Consider the following 15,569-nt stretch of genomic DNA (forward strand, 5'->3'; position numbering starts at 1 on the left):
TTTTTTTGTCAAATTTTTATGTTTGCAAGGGATTCTGGGTAACAAAACCTGGGGGTAGGCAGACGAGTCACCCTATCCTGAATTCCCCTGTGTGTCTGGTTTTCAAAAATGTATAGGTTTGCTAGGTTTCCCTAGGTGCTGGCAGAGCTACGGCGCAAAAACAAAAGGTAGTCTTTTTGTCCAAAATGTGCTAAATTTCACTGGGAAATTGAGGTGCGACCATGCTGCGTTTTGCGCTGTTTCATGTCGCAGCCACTATGCCTACCCACGCAAGTGAGGTACCATTTTTTTCGGGAGACCTGGGGGCACGCTGGGTGGGTGGAAATTTGTTGATCCATGCAGATTCCAGAACTTTCCACCACAGAAATGTGAGGAAAATATGTTTTTTTTGTAAAAGTTTTATGTTTGCAAGGGATTCTGGGTAACAAAACCTGGGGGTAGGCAGACGAGTCACCCCATCCTGAATTTATCTGGGTGTCTAGTTTTCATAAATGTATAGGTTTGCTAGGTTTCCCTAGGGGCTGGCAGAGCTACGGCGCAAAAACAAAAGGTAGTCTTTTTGTCCAAAACGTGCTAAATTTCACTGGGAAATTGAGGTGCGACCATGCTGCGTTTTGAGCTGTTTCATGTCGCAGCCACTATGCCTACCCACGCAAGTGAGGTACCATTTTTTTTGGGAGACCTGGGGGAACGATGGGTGGGTGGAAATTTGTTGATCCACGCAGATTCCAGAACTTTCCACCACAGAAATGTGAGGAAAATTTGTTTTTTTTGTCAAATTCTTAACTTTGCAAGGGATTCTGGGTAACAAAACCTGGTGATAGGCAGTCAAGTCACCACATCCTGAATTCCCCTGGGTGTCTACTTTCCAAAAATATATAGGTTTGCTAGGTTTCCCTAGGTGCCGGCTGAGCTAGGGCTCAAAAAACAAAAGGTAGTCTCTTTGTCCAAAGAGCGCAAGATTTCACTGGGAAATTGAGGTGCGACCACGTTGCATTTTGTGCCGTTTCCTGTCGTAGGCACAAGGCCGACCCACACAAGTGAGGTACCGTTTTTATCGGGAGACCTGGGGGAACGCTGGGTGGGTGGAAATTTGTTGATCCACGCAGATTCCAGAACTTTCCACCACAGAAATGTGAGGAGCTTTGCAAGGGATTCTGGGTAACAAAACCTGGTGGTAGGCAGTCGAGTCACCCCATCCTGAATTTCCCTGGGTGTCTACTTTTCAAAAATGTATAGGTTTGCTAGGTTTCCCTAGGTGCCGGCAGAGCTAGGGTGCAAAAACTACAGGTAGGCACTTTGCCAAAAAAGGGTCAATTTGTAACTGCAGAATTTAGGTGTGACCACGTTGCATTTTGCGCCGTTTCCTGTCGCAGGCACAAGGCCGACCCACACAAGTGAGGTACCGTTTTTATCGGGACACTTGGGGTAATTCAGATTTGTAAATCAACTGTTATTACCAATTGAGCTTTCATGCATTTCTCCCTTTCAATGAAAGACATTGTGTAAAAAAAAATCTTTTTGAAAAATGACCATTAATTCTCATGCTAGTATGAGTATTCCCAATTTTGAAAATGTGCAATTATATACTGTTTCTGAACTCTATAATTTGTACCAAATTCAGAAATACATAGGTGTCTTTCATACAGATTATTCCATGTATACATTTTCCAAGACAAAGTGCTCTATACCCAGTAAATGAAAAAATACCATTGCAAGTTGCTGCTCAGTTTTTGGATCTGGGTTCGTCGGGTTCTTGGTGAAACTACAAGCCCTATATATCCCCACAACCAGGAAGGTCTAACGGATGTAACGGTATATTGCTTTCCAAGAGCTGTCAAAATTAGAAAAAGTTATAGGTGAAAACGTTGAGACAAAAGGCTGTTTTTTTCAACAAATCTTCAATTATTCCAATATCTAACTGTTAGTTTCTATAACGAAACCTTCATGGATTTAGACAAATGACCCCTTTCTAAATTCAGAAGTTTGTCTACTTTCCGAAAATGTAAAGCTTTCCAGGATCCGTTATTGCTTTCAAACTCATTTCTACCATTAACTGGAAGGAGGTGGAAAGCTCTAAAAATAGCAAAAATAGGCTATGTCCCAGACAAATGCCAAAACTGAGTGAAAAGTTTCGGTTCTCTGACAAAAGACTGTCATTCCCTAAAAGCTGAGAAAATGGAGATTTCAGCCCCACAAACCCTTTTTTGATACCATTTTCAGGGAAAAACCCAGAGGCTTTCATTTGCAGCCCGTTTTTCCCATTTTTCTGAAAGAAACAAAAAAATCACTATATTTTGGTTAATTTCTGGGACCCCTCCAAGGGAATCCACAAACCCTGGGCGCCTTTTTGAATCCACATGATGTTGGAAGAAAAGGACGCAAATTTGGCATGGATACCTTATGTGGTCAAAAAGTTACAAGGGTCTAAGCACGCACTACTCCAAAACGCCAAAAAAAGCCTTAGCACAGGAGGGGAAAAGGCCTAGCAGCGAAGGGGTTAATATTTGTATTTTTAGTTCTAAAATATATAATAAGAATGATTGTGTGAATAAAATGCATTTATAAACTTCTGAATATGTATGTTAGTAAATTGAATTTATGGGTCAAATTATAATAAAATGTATACCTACATAAACATTACAGGAACATTATAGTTAGGAAATAGCATAAAAAGTGTAGTCATTTACTGAATAAATCAAAGGTTACAGGGAGATTATAGTAAGAAAAGAAAATATTAAAAACCTTAGAAATTCACTGAAAAAAACAACGGTTACTGGGGCGTTATTGTTAGGCTCAGATTTTACACACAGAAAACCATAGAAATTCAACTATTCAGTAATAGTTACCTGACCTAACTATAAGTTACACCCACACTATACACTGGTTAAGACTTCAAATAGTACATCACTTATGACATGGTCAATTGCACCACTGATTACATTACTAAAGACAACACCGAAGACATCATGCAGCAAAGTAAACTTCAATATATTTCTTGTAATACCACTTTCATTTTTTAAATAAGAAAATGAAACAGGTGAGAAATGTACAGCAGAGAGTTCACTATAACCATATCTAATACTACACTCACTTATCACTTAGGAGAGAGTTCTTAGCAGATAGTCTTTTCTCTTATAAATCACTACTCTAAATACTAATGACCAAAGTAGGACATCTAACTGTACAGGCTAGTCTATTGCAAACCACAACACAACATTTGTCAAGCTGGATAGATAGATAGATAGATAGATAGATAGATAGATAGATAGATAGATAGATAGATAGATAGATAACTTTTCAGACCCATTCTTTTTCTACATCGGCTAATGATGCAAAGTTTTCTACCAATTAGTTAAGCGGTTAGAAAGAAAAAGGGGGGGTCCCAAAACACGTTTTTCCATCAATGTATTTTCCATCGACATTTTAGATAGATGCAGGGGCAAAATAGCTGCAAAAAGGTACATGGAATTTGGTAGGAATATCGATTAGGGTATGGAATGGGTCCTTGTTGTTATCTGATCAGAAATTGTTCAGTTGTTTATAAGGTATAAGGGACAAAATCGTAGTGATATAATGGGCTGACATATACCGAGGTACCTACTGTGGTAGATGGTGATGATGAAACACAATATTATTGGTTAATGAAAGCCCTTCCAAAATGAAAAAGCAACCTTATTGTTTAGACCACACTTTGTCATTGTTCTGTGTTTTTATGTAAAATATAGCATACAGCTTTTTTGTAACGTATGGAAAGAAATGAGGAAGTTTAGCGAACTCTGTTGAGATGGGGGAAAGTAGTTTTATTGAATTGTACATATATTTATTTTAATTTACAGAGTACCACTGTACTTTCTCGAAAGTATCTAGAAAGCACCGCAGTACTTCTTGAAATACAAAAAAAAACTATATATGACAAAATAAAAACAGACACAAAATAAGGTGGCTCTTAAAGGACCCTTTTTTCTGTGACCTTATTTATATATGTTTCTCAAGACAAATTTTTAGATTTGGAATGAAAATATGGTTTCCAGTATTCCATCAGGATGATACAGTGCTGCATTGCTGTACTTTATATTTAAATGAAAAATTTAAACATGTTATGATCGCAAACAAATGTTTTCAAACTTAGCAGAGTTTTCACTAGACCACTTCCACTTTTGTTCCTTAAAAATATGTGAGAGCACAAAATATATGTTAGGAAACATAGATATTAAGATGGAAAAATATTTTTCATCTCAGTTTCCAATCAAACTCCACTTAAGTGTCCCATATCATTACCACCACAGTGGATAACAATAAAGTGGGGATGATCACATGTACTAACATGGGATAGTAGAGGGATTAACTGATTACATTTCAAACCTCTTTCACCAATTTATGTCAGTTCAACTCCTTTCAAACCTAAATCATATTCAACACCTACTTTCTTAGGATGCAGTCTGTCCCAAAACATGAAACTGTAACCAACAAACCAAACTCTAACCATCTTGCACATACACTGAGATACAAGAATAAGGAACACTAAAGCACACAAACAAGTATTTAAAGACTTCGTTGATTGGCCATTAGGTAACTACATAATACCAACAACTTAATTTTGAATGGAGGATAATTATTAGCTTAAATGCAATTTGTGCTACTCATGTAGCATTATAGTTCCAAAACTGAAAGTGAGGCAAGAAAATAAACTTTTGTGAAGCAATGACCTTTAATAAGTATTAAAAAGCTGTATTAAACACACATTTCTAGTGACATGACAATGAAAATCACAAAAAAACAGATAACAAATAAAATTAAGATTGAAAGCATTATGTGACTGGTTAATACCACAAAGTGGGCGATAATCACACCTCCGTACTACTAAATACCATCAACAACCATAGAGACTTCAAAGTCTGTTGAAAAGAATACAGCTCTATTTATTCTTCAAAGACATTTTCCAAAATGGTTTAGTGCACATTATACACAAAACATGAAAAGACAATGTCTGGAGAAACAAAATGAAAATTTTACTACCGAGACAGGAGAAAAAAATAAAAACAGAGAAGTAGGATGCGCAAAGACAAACTGCAGTACTGGTAAGATTGGATTTGTGTTTGCCAAAAACAATTATGAACAATTATGAATTGAAATTGTCTTAGATTTATTTAATAGTATCCAACATCACCTTACCATGTTCTATGAGGCCTCCATAAAACATGTGTTTAACTAACTTTACACTTACCACTAATCTTTATATTAAAAAGAATTTAGTATTTCTAGTACCTGAAATCAATATTATTAATATTGTTACAAGCTCTTTATGTTTAAGATATTCAATGAGTTGAGAAAATAGCTTTTTTTCCTTCTATTTATTTTTAAGATTTTTTCAAGAAGTGCTTTTTTTTTCAAAGTTAAACATGAACAACCCACAAAATAGATTTCAACAAGAAACAGGAGGACAACAAAGGAAAACAAACTAAGGCTGTTGAGAAGTACACTGGTGAGCCATGACAAGCTTATGATGAAGGGTCATATCTCTCTCCCGCAACAATGAGAGTATGGCAGAAGAGACAGTATGCTGCAGTACTGCGTATACTGCTCTATACATTTTCTATTCTACCACAACAGATGTAGTGGCATTGTGGTACCAGGAGCAGGTAATGATGTAGGGACAGTCCACCAGGTGGTGATGGATGTCCTAATGGAGCAGAAGAAGTAGAAGATGCTACTGGAGATGAAGCAGGTGGTAGTGGAGGAGGTGCTAATGGCACAGAAGAAGTTAAAGGTGTAACAGTAGCTGAAGGAGTGGCTGCTGATGATCATCCTGTTTCTGCCTCTTCTATTTCCTTCTGACACCTTCTTTCTACATGTGCTAACCTGGTTAAATGAATTGCCTGTGGGTATTTTCTCATTTCTGTGGTACCAAATGGGTACTGTTTCACATTCCATTAAAAATGATTTTGGTGCATAGATTTCATGGTTACCAGTTTTGAGTTCACATTTGTTTCCTCCTAGTGGCAATCAGGAAACATCTCACACAATTGAACCCTTCAGTATCTTCATCCACTCAACCTCTTGTTCCTTCTGTACCAATACCACAGGATCTTCATCTTCTACCATTGCAGTCCTTCAAAAGATGCAAGGTGGGTTTTGTAGAAATTATATTCACTCTTCCAAAGAGGACAACCTTCTCCTTGGCAGAAATAAATCATATTGAATGGAGATAAGGGGCATACACTTCCTGTTTCCTACAATTGACAGAGTTCAAGACAATGAAATGTCGCTTTACAAAAGAAAAATGACTGCAGTAATATTTCGATGCTATTGTGGTAGACACATAGTACACAAACACACCTTACAGTTAACAATACTAACACATATACCATTAAAATACATAACTGCCCCCGAAACCCTAATTCCATACTTGAAATAAAAATGTAATCTTTGGCCTAAATAGGATTTTAAAATTGTATGGGGTACCATGGTGCTTTCAAGGAAACACCAATGAAAGTAAAACGCGGAGGGCGCAGATGATCATAATGAACTTTTAACTTTTTCAAAAGTACTGCGGTATCTAAAAAATATATTAAACAATTAATACCATTATAAAACGCATTATATAATTTCAAACACATTTTTATTTAAGAAAACATTGAAATTCATTTAAAGAAAACAAAGGATGAGCATAAGTTATAGTTAGGAAATGTTTATTCATTATTTGGCGTAGAGTAGAGTGTCCTATAGTAAAGTGACGTTACGCAAAGTGGAGTAGAGTACAGTAGTGTAGAGTACAGTGACGTATAGAAAAATTGGGAACTGTGAAGTGGGTTAGGGTGATGTGGGGTGCAGTAGAGTGACATAGAATATAGTGGCATACAGTATAGAGGGGTAGATTGAAATGGCATAGAATGGAATAGCATGCAATATAGTGGTGTAGAGTGGAGTGGTGTAGAGTTGAATAGCATATACTGGATAATGTAGAGTCGAGTGACAAACAACGGAATGCCGTGGAGTGGCATAGAATTGAGTGGCATAGAGAGGAGTGCTGTAGAGTGCGTGCAGAATATAGTGGCATAGAGTTGAGTGGTATAGAGTAGAATAGCATAGGATTGAGTGGCGTAGAGTGAAGTGGAGTGGCACAGAATGGAGTTGCATAGAGTGGAGTGGTGTACTGTGTTGTGGTGTGAAGTGGAGTGGCGTAGACTGGAGTGTTGTAGAGTGAAATAGCATAGAGGGAAGTGGGGTAGAAATGAGTGCCATAGAGTGTAGTGACATAGGGTGGAGTTTCGAAGATTGGAGTAGTGTACAGTTGATTGTTGTACAGTGTAGTGGTGCAGAGTGAGGTGGCATAAAGTGGAGCAATGTAGAGTGGAGTGGAATAGCATACAGTGTTGTGGCGTACAGTGGAGTGGTGTAGAGTGAAATTGTGTAGCGTGGAGTGCCACAGAGTGGAGTGCCGTAGAGTGGAATAGCATACAGTGGAGTGAATACATTGCGGTGGCATAGAGTGGAGTGGCGAAGAGTAAAGTGGTGTACAGTGGAGAGCCCTACAGTGGAGTGGTATATAGTGGAGCGGTGTATAGTTGACTAGCATAGAGCGTAGTCACGTAGAATGGAGTGACGTGGAATGGCATAGAGTAGAACAGCATGCAGTGATGTGATATACAGTAAAGGAGAATAAATTGAGCTGCACAGAGTGGAGTAGCATACAGTAGAGTACTATAGATTGGAGTGATGTAGGGTGGAATAGTGTAACGTGTATTGGCATAGAATGAGGTATAGTCCAGTGGCAAAAAGTGGAATAGCATAGAGGACAGTGGCGTTGAGCTGAGTGGTATAGAGAGGAGAGGCAGACAGACAAATACTGTGGAGAGGCATAAAAAAGAGTGGCATACATCAGAGTGCTTTAAAGTGGAGTGGTGATGAGAGGAGTGGCATGGAGTGAATTGGTGTAGAGTAGGGTAGGTTCGAGTGGAGCAGCATAGAGTGGAGTGATGGAGAGTGCAGTGGCGGAAAGTGGAGTGGCATAGATTGGAAAGGCATAGAGTGGAGTTGCATATAATGGAGTGATGTAGAGTGGAATAGCATGGCATAGAGTGGTGCAGAGTAGAATGGTATAGAGTGGAATGGCTAGAGCTGAATAACATACAGTGAAGTCACGTACAGTGGACTGTTCTACTGTGACATGACAGAGTGTAGGGACGTAGAGTGGAGTGGGATACAGTGGAGTGGGTAGAATGGCATGGAGGGCAGTGCCATAGAATGGAGTGGCATAGAGTAGAATAGCATAACGTGTTATGGAGTACAGTGGAGTTGCATGTAGTGAGTGAAATAGAATAGAGTGGTATAGGGTGAATTGTGGAGTGGTGTAGAGTAAAGTGGCGTAAAACATGAACAGTGTACTGTGTCATGGTACAGAATGGAGTGGCATAGACTGGAGTGTTATAGAGAAAAATAGCATAGAGTGAAGTGGGGTAGAGTGGAGTGGCATAGAGTGAAGTGACATGGGGGGATGTCATAGAGTGGAGTAGCGTACAGTGGATTGTTGAACAGTGGACTGGTGTAGAGATACGTGTTAGAGTGAAGTGGCAGAGATTGGACTGGTGTAATAGTGTAGAGTGGAGTGGCATAGAATGGTGCAGAGTTAAGTGGCTTAGAGTGGAATAGCATAGAGTGGAGGGGCGTACAGTAGAGTGCCATAGAATGGAGTAGCATAGAGTGGAATAGCATAGTGTGTTGTGGGGTACAGTGGAGTGGTGTAGAGTGGAATAGCGTAGTATGGAGTGACATAAAGTGAAGTGGCATAGAGTTGAGTGGCTTAGAGAGGAGCAGCATGCAATGGAGTAGCGTAGAGTGAAATAGCAAACAGCATTGTGGTGTACAGTGGAGTGGTGTAGAGTGGAATAGCATAGCATGGAGTGGCACAGAGTAAAGTGTAAGAGTTGAGAGACTTAGAGTGGAATAGCATACAGTGGAGTGGCGTACAGTGGCATGGCATACAGTGGAGGGGTGTGCAGTGGAGTGGCATAGAGTGAAGTGGTGCAGTGTAGAGTGGGGTAGAATGAAGTGAAGTGGAGTGCCATAGAGAGAAGTGTCACAGAGTGAGATAGCATACAGTATTGTGGCATATAGTGAATTGACAAAGAATGGAGTGGTGTTGACAGGAGTGCCGTATAGTGGAGTGATGTAGAGTGCAATAGCATACACTGTTGAGGCATACAATGGGGTGATGTAGAGTGGAATAGCATAGCATGGAGTGGTGCAGTGTGGAATGGTCAAGAGTGGAGTGGCATAGAGTGGAATAGCATATGGTGTTTTGGCATACAGAGGAGTTGAATAGAGTGGAGTGGAATAGAGAGGAGTGGTATGGGGTTGGCTGGCTCAGAGTGGAGAGGAATAGAGTAACGTAGCGTAGAGTGTGAAGAGCTTACTGTGTTGTGGTGTTGAATGCAGTGGTGTAGAGTGGAGTGTCATAGAGTGGAATAGAGAACAGTGGAGGGTGTAGAGTGGAATGGCATAGAGTGGAGTGACATAGGGTGAATGTCATAGAGTGCAGTAGCATATAGTGGAGTGTTGTAAAGTGAAGTGGCAGAGAGTGAGGTGGTAGCATGAAGTGGCATTGAGTGGAGTGCCATAGAGTGTAATATACTGGAACAACGTGGAGTGGGGTGGTGTAGAGTGGAATAGCATACAGTTGAGTGGCATTGAATGAAATAGCATAGAGTGGAATAGTGTACAGTAGAGTGCCGAAGAGTGCAGTGGCATAGAGAGGTGTTGAGTGGAATAGCGTAGAGTGGAGAGGCGCAGAGTGGAGTGGCATAGAGTGGAATAGCATAGAGTGGAGTGCTACACAGTAGAGTGCTGTATAGTGGAGTGGCATAGAGTGGAGTGGCATAGAGTGGGGTAGAATAGCATACCCTACTGTGGAATAACTTACCGTGGAGTGGCATAGTGTGAAGTAGCGTAGAGTGGAATAGCATGTAGTGGAGTGGTGTACAGTGTAGTGGCATACAGTGGCATGGCATGGAGTGGAGGGGTGTACAGTGGAATGGCATAGAATCAAGTGGAGTAAAGTAGAGTGGTGTAGAGTGGAGTGGCACAGAGTGGAATAGCATACAGTGGGGTGCCAAAGATTGGAGTGGAATACAGTGGAAAAGCGCAGCGTGGGGTTGCATTGGACTGAGTGGCATGGAGTGGAGTGGAGCAGTATACAATGGAGTGGTGTAAAGTGGAGTGGAATACAGTGGTTTGGCATAGACTGGATTGGTGTACAGTGGAGTACTGTACAGTGGAGTGGCGTAGAGTGGAATAGCATAGAGTGTAGTTGAGTAGAATGGGATAGAGTTAAGTGGCATAGAGTGGAATACTGCAGAGTGCAGAGCCATACTGCAGAGTGACAGGGAGTGAAGAGGCAGAGAGTTGAGTGCCTGAGAGTGGAGTGGCATAGAGAGGAGTGGCGTGGAGTGGACTGGCATAGAGTAAAGTGCATTAGAGTGGAGTTAAGTAAAGTACAGTACTCAATAGTAGAATGGCAGAGATTGGAGTGTAGAGGGGAATAGCATACAGTGTTGTTGCAAACAATGGAGTAGTATAGAATGAAAGAGCATAGCATAGAGTGGGTGTGTAATGGTATAGAGTGGAGTGGCATAGAGTGGAATAGTGGACGGTATAGTGGCATACAGTTGTTGGAATAAAAATGTGTTAGCTGAGTTATCCATGCACTGTATGTCTTAAGTTAGCATCCGCGACACCATTTTATTTCCAGCCGCCATTTTGAGTCACAATCGAAATTACCTTCTGTTTCCCTCATGTTCTACCCCAGCTGAAAGCAGCTGCAATAGTTTTAATTTCTCCAATGTTGAGCTCCGCTGTACTATTGAATACTCTGTCTTTGTCCGCACTGAAGTTGCGTATAGTAGAGTGGAGTGGTGGAGAGTAAGTGGCATTGAGTGGAATAGCATAGAGTGGACTGGCATGGAGTGGAGTGGTGTAAAGTGGAATGGCAGAGTGGAGTGGCACAGAGTGGAGTAGCACAGACTGGAGTGGCGTAGAGTGGTGTGGCATGACATGGAATACCATACAGTGTCATGGTATAGAATGGAATGGCATAGAGTGGAGTGGAGTGGCATAGAGTGGAGTGGAGTGGAGTAGAGTGGCATAGAGTGGAGTGGAGTATTGTTGAATACTGTTGAGGGGAGTGGCATAGAGAATAGTGACAGAGTGGAGTGGCATAGAGTAGAGTACCCTAAAATGGAATAGTGTTGAGTGCAGTGGCATAGAGTGGATTGGCATAGAGCAGAGTGGCGTAGGACAGAGTGGCACAGTGGTGGCATAGAATTGAATAGCATAGAGTGGAGTGGTGTAGAGAGCAGTGGCATATAATGGAGTGGCATAGAGTGGAGTGGTGTAGAAGGGAGTGCATTAGATTGGAATAGGATAGAGTGGAGTGGTATAGTGCCTTAGAATGGCGTACAATGGAATGGCATACAGTGGAGTGGCATAGAATTGAGGGTCAGAGTGAAGTAGAGTACACTGGAATCGAGTAGCGTGAAGTTGCATAGAGTGGACTGGCGTAGAGTGGAATAGGGTACATTGTCATGGTGCAAAGTGTAGTGGCATAGAAGGTAGTGCCCTAGAGTAGAATAGTGTTGTATGGAGTGGCATGGAAGGGAGTGACATGGAGTGGCGTAGAGTCGACTGGCATACTGTCCAGTGGCATACTGTGGGGTGTCAGAGTGGAGTGGCGTATAGTAAAATGTAGATGGAGCGGAGTAGAGTAGAGTAGTGTTAAGTGGAATAGCAGTGTAGAGTGGCATTGAGTGGGGTGACGTACACTGGAGTGGAATAGAGGAGAGTGGTGTGGAGTGAAGAGGTGTGTGGTTTAGTAGAGTGTAGTTTAAACAGACGCAGCCTAAAGATTGCTTAACGGATGTAGATGAAATTTGGCAGGAATAGACATTATGAGCATTTGGCACAGTTTCATGTTTTGGGATAGACAGCATACTAAGAAAGTAGGTGCAGAAAATAATCTAGTTTTGAAAGGAGTTGAGCTAACAAGGATTGGTAAATAAGGTTTGAAATGGAACATGTTACTCCCTCTACTTTAAATGAACCCATCCCTAATCTATGGTCATCCACTGTGGTGGCAATGCTACAGGACACTTAACTGAAGTTAGATTGGAAATTCAGATGGAGACGTTTTCCATATTAATATCTACATTTCCTAACACTCATTTTGAGTTCTCAAATATTTATCAGAGACCAAAGTAGAAGTGGTCTGCTGAAAATGCTGCTAAATTTGAAAAGACTTGAAGACACGTGTATAAGGCAGTGTGAGCATTCCTTCATGAGCATAACAAGTCTTCAGTTTTTTATTGAAATATAACATATGGCAATGCTGCATAGTATTGTTCTGGTGGTGTACATTTTTTAACCATTGGTGTTAGACCTGGCATCATTGGCGTGAGTCTCCCTTCCATTTTGACGGATTGCCTCCTCTATTTTGATATGTTTTTGCTGGATTTATACTTTGGGTACTGTACCACTGCTAATCAGTGCCACATTGCAAGTGCTCCCTATGTTAAATTAATGTACTAATTGGTTACTCCATGATTGGGTTATTTGATCTATCTGTCAGCCCCTAGTAGAGTGCACCATGTGTGCCCAGGGCTTGTAAATCAAATGCTGCTGGTGGGCTTGCAGCATTGGTTGTGCCACCCACAGAAGCAGCTGGTAAAGTGTGTCTCAGGCCTGCCATTACAAGGCCTGTCTGCAGTCAAGCACTGCCATGTCGACTTGGCCAAGTGCGCCAACTTGCCAGTGCCTAAACCTTCCCTTTGCTTCATATTAGACACCCCTATTGTAGGCCCAAGGGCAGGGTGCATTGTAAGTATAAGGTAGGACATGCTCTGATGTGTGTAGCATGTTCTAATAGTGAATTACAGCCATTTTTGTTTTTCGCTACTGAAGGCTATCTGTTCTCATAGGCCAGAATGAGCAGGTAGATTATTACATGCTTATAATCCTAACTGACTCAGGGAACACGGTAGGAATTCGAATTTAGTATGCCTGAACTCAGAACAATAAAATACATCTTTTGGTAAAGTTTATTTTAATATTCTGTGTTTGCAAATACCACTTTTAGAAAGCAGGTATTTGCTTGCCTAACCATTTGAGCCTGCCTCTGCTGGGTTGTGTGTTCCTTGTCTGGGATTGTGAGTGACAGGGCTGGAGGATTCCAGGAGACAGGCTGGGATAGCCCGGTGGTGAATAGAGAGATCTGCATCTAGATGGGAGGGAGGAGTTGCACCTGGGACCTGAGTAGGGCTGGGCCTTCCCTCTACAATGCTGGTTCCAACTCCTCTGGCATGTCTGATGTCTCTGCCCTGTACTGTGAAAAGAGAGGAGGAATCATGTCAACAGAGTCCTCAAGAGCTGTATCTTCCCTCCCCTGTGCTGGCTCCACCTCCTGTGGGGCGTCTGATGTCTCTGCCCTGCACAGTGAAAGGAAGAAGAAGAGTCATGTAAACAAAGTGCTCTGGAACTGGTTTGAACTAGGCAGAGGCCTCTCTGCCTTCATAGAACAAATGATTTTGGGGTATAAGTATTGGGACCCTGATCCCAAGAAATTAGATCACTTCTGGACAGGAAACCTTTCTGCCAAGGAGAAGAACCAAGGAAGCTGCAGGAGTTTGGACTGCCACTCTGCCAGTGTGCTGTATGCTGGGTTGGCCTGCGGTGGTTGCTTCATTGCCAAGGGAAAGGAGAAGGAACTTTGTAACTTGAACTGTGCTTGCCTCCTGCTGAAGTCTCAGGGACGAAAGACTTCACCTCCAGCTCCCTCCTGAATTTCCTTGCTGGGAATTCGGACTCCAGTCACTTGCGTGCCGCTGGAAGCTGGAAGCGTGACGCATCGAGAAGAAGCGTGTCGCCGCCGCAGCTGAAATAATCGCAACGCCGGCGAAGCGAGCCTTCATCGCATCTCCCTGGAAGCGTGTGTTCATCGAAGCTGCCTGCTGTCACATTACCGGAGAAGCGTGACGCCATCGAGAGAGTCGCCATCACATCATCGGAGAAGCGAATCGCAAGGCCTGTCACGGCTCCAAAGTACAGAGTCGTCGCAAGGCTGCCAGGGCATCATCGCATCGTCATCGCATCGCCGCATCAAGGGCGCCATCTTCTCGCATCGCAACCGGATCATCGCATCAAGGCACCATCTTGTGCACCGCAACGGGCCCGCAAGCCGAGAATCTACGCATCACCTTCACTCCGATAAGGCTCACGACGAGTCCCCTACTCTGCGCAAATATTGAGGCAGGACACAACCGTTCCCCCGGATTACGGAACCAACGCATATCCCCTTTTGCAAGCCTTTTGTTTACTGTGTGTTACGCATCCAGGTACTTTTTTGAGAACTTTGTCGCATTAACTAACAACTTGAACTAAGCAACTTGAATCATCTTTTGAGTAATCTTAAATGTAGTATTGTGGATTTTTGTCGTTTGTGGTCTTGTGTTGAAGTCTATGTAAAGAATACTTATTTTTATAAAACCTGTGTTGTGTCCATCTGTAGTGTTTTCACTGTATTACTGTGTATATTCACAAATGCTTAACACACTGCCTCTGAGATAAGCCTGTCTGCTCGTGCCAAGCTACCAACGGGGTGAGCAGGGGTTATTAACCCCTACGGGGCTGATGACGAGCTCAGCTCGTCATGAGCGTAACCTGCCGTGCGCTGATGACGAGCTGAGCTCGTCATGTAACGCGGATTTTTGCGAAACGCAGCGCGCAGCGGGAAAACCGCTAGCGCGCATGCGGTTAAGGAGTGTAATCCCCTTATCCTGACTTAGAAGTAAGGCCCTATTTGGACAAAGGTGAATACCATTGCCAACTAGAGACCCCCAGATCTAACAATTGGATACCATATTTTACTGTCAAACCTAAAATATTGACTTGACAAACATATATAAATATGTCTACTAAAAAAAGCAAAGGCTCTTTTGTATTGTAAGCCTGGATACCGCGTAGAGTGTTTTTGAGTAAAGTCATGTCAGCTGGAGGCAAGGGCTTGAGTGACTGTTTTTCTGATGATGGAGGGGTTACATCTGAAGACCTTTTGGAGCATGTGCCGGGTTTGGAAACAGTAAGAGGAGAGTGCATTGACCTGTCACTTCATGGTGAGATGGCTGTCAAGGATGATGCTGAGGTTGCGGGCGTGGTCCGCGGGGTCAGCGTTGGTCCGAGTGCGGTGGGCCATCGTGTGTTGCCCCAGGGTGAGCTGGTATTTCTGAAGATGAACGCTTCCGCCTGGGACGTTTACTGTTACCTATTAATAAGTGCATATGTTTTGGTAAGCTAAGATTGTGTGCTGCATCAGATTGTGTATGATTCTCGCCTGTAATTAAGCGTTAAACTGTCAGTGCGTAGTGGTGCCTGTTGAAATGAGGAGTATCTCTGGCGTTCTGTCAGTGGCTATGTCCCCGGGTTGTAACGGCAGAGTAGGTCGTGAATGCTTGCTTTCAGTGACGTATGCCCCTGCTGTAGTAGAGCGAGTTCTCATGCCTGGGGCAGTGCTTAATTAGAGC

At 42.3% G+C, this 15,569-nt stretch overlaps 1 long non-coding RNA gene across 17 annotated transcripts in view; it reads right to left on the reverse strand.

Moving 5' to 3' along the window:
* LOC144828501 (uncharacterized) overlaps window positions 1-15,569 on the reverse strand; it is a 2,902,672-nt gene that overhangs the window by 1,579,744 nt on the left and 1,307,359 nt on the right. The window lies entirely within an intron of this gene.

Source organism: Lissotriton helveticus, chromosome 4_1 (assembly GCF_964261635.1).
Source record: "Lissotriton helveticus chromosome 4_1, aLisHel1.1, whole genome shotgun sequence".
NCBI classification, from domain to species: domain Eukaryota; kingdom Metazoa; phylum Chordata; class Amphibia; order Caudata; family Salamandridae; genus Lissotriton; species Lissotriton helveticus.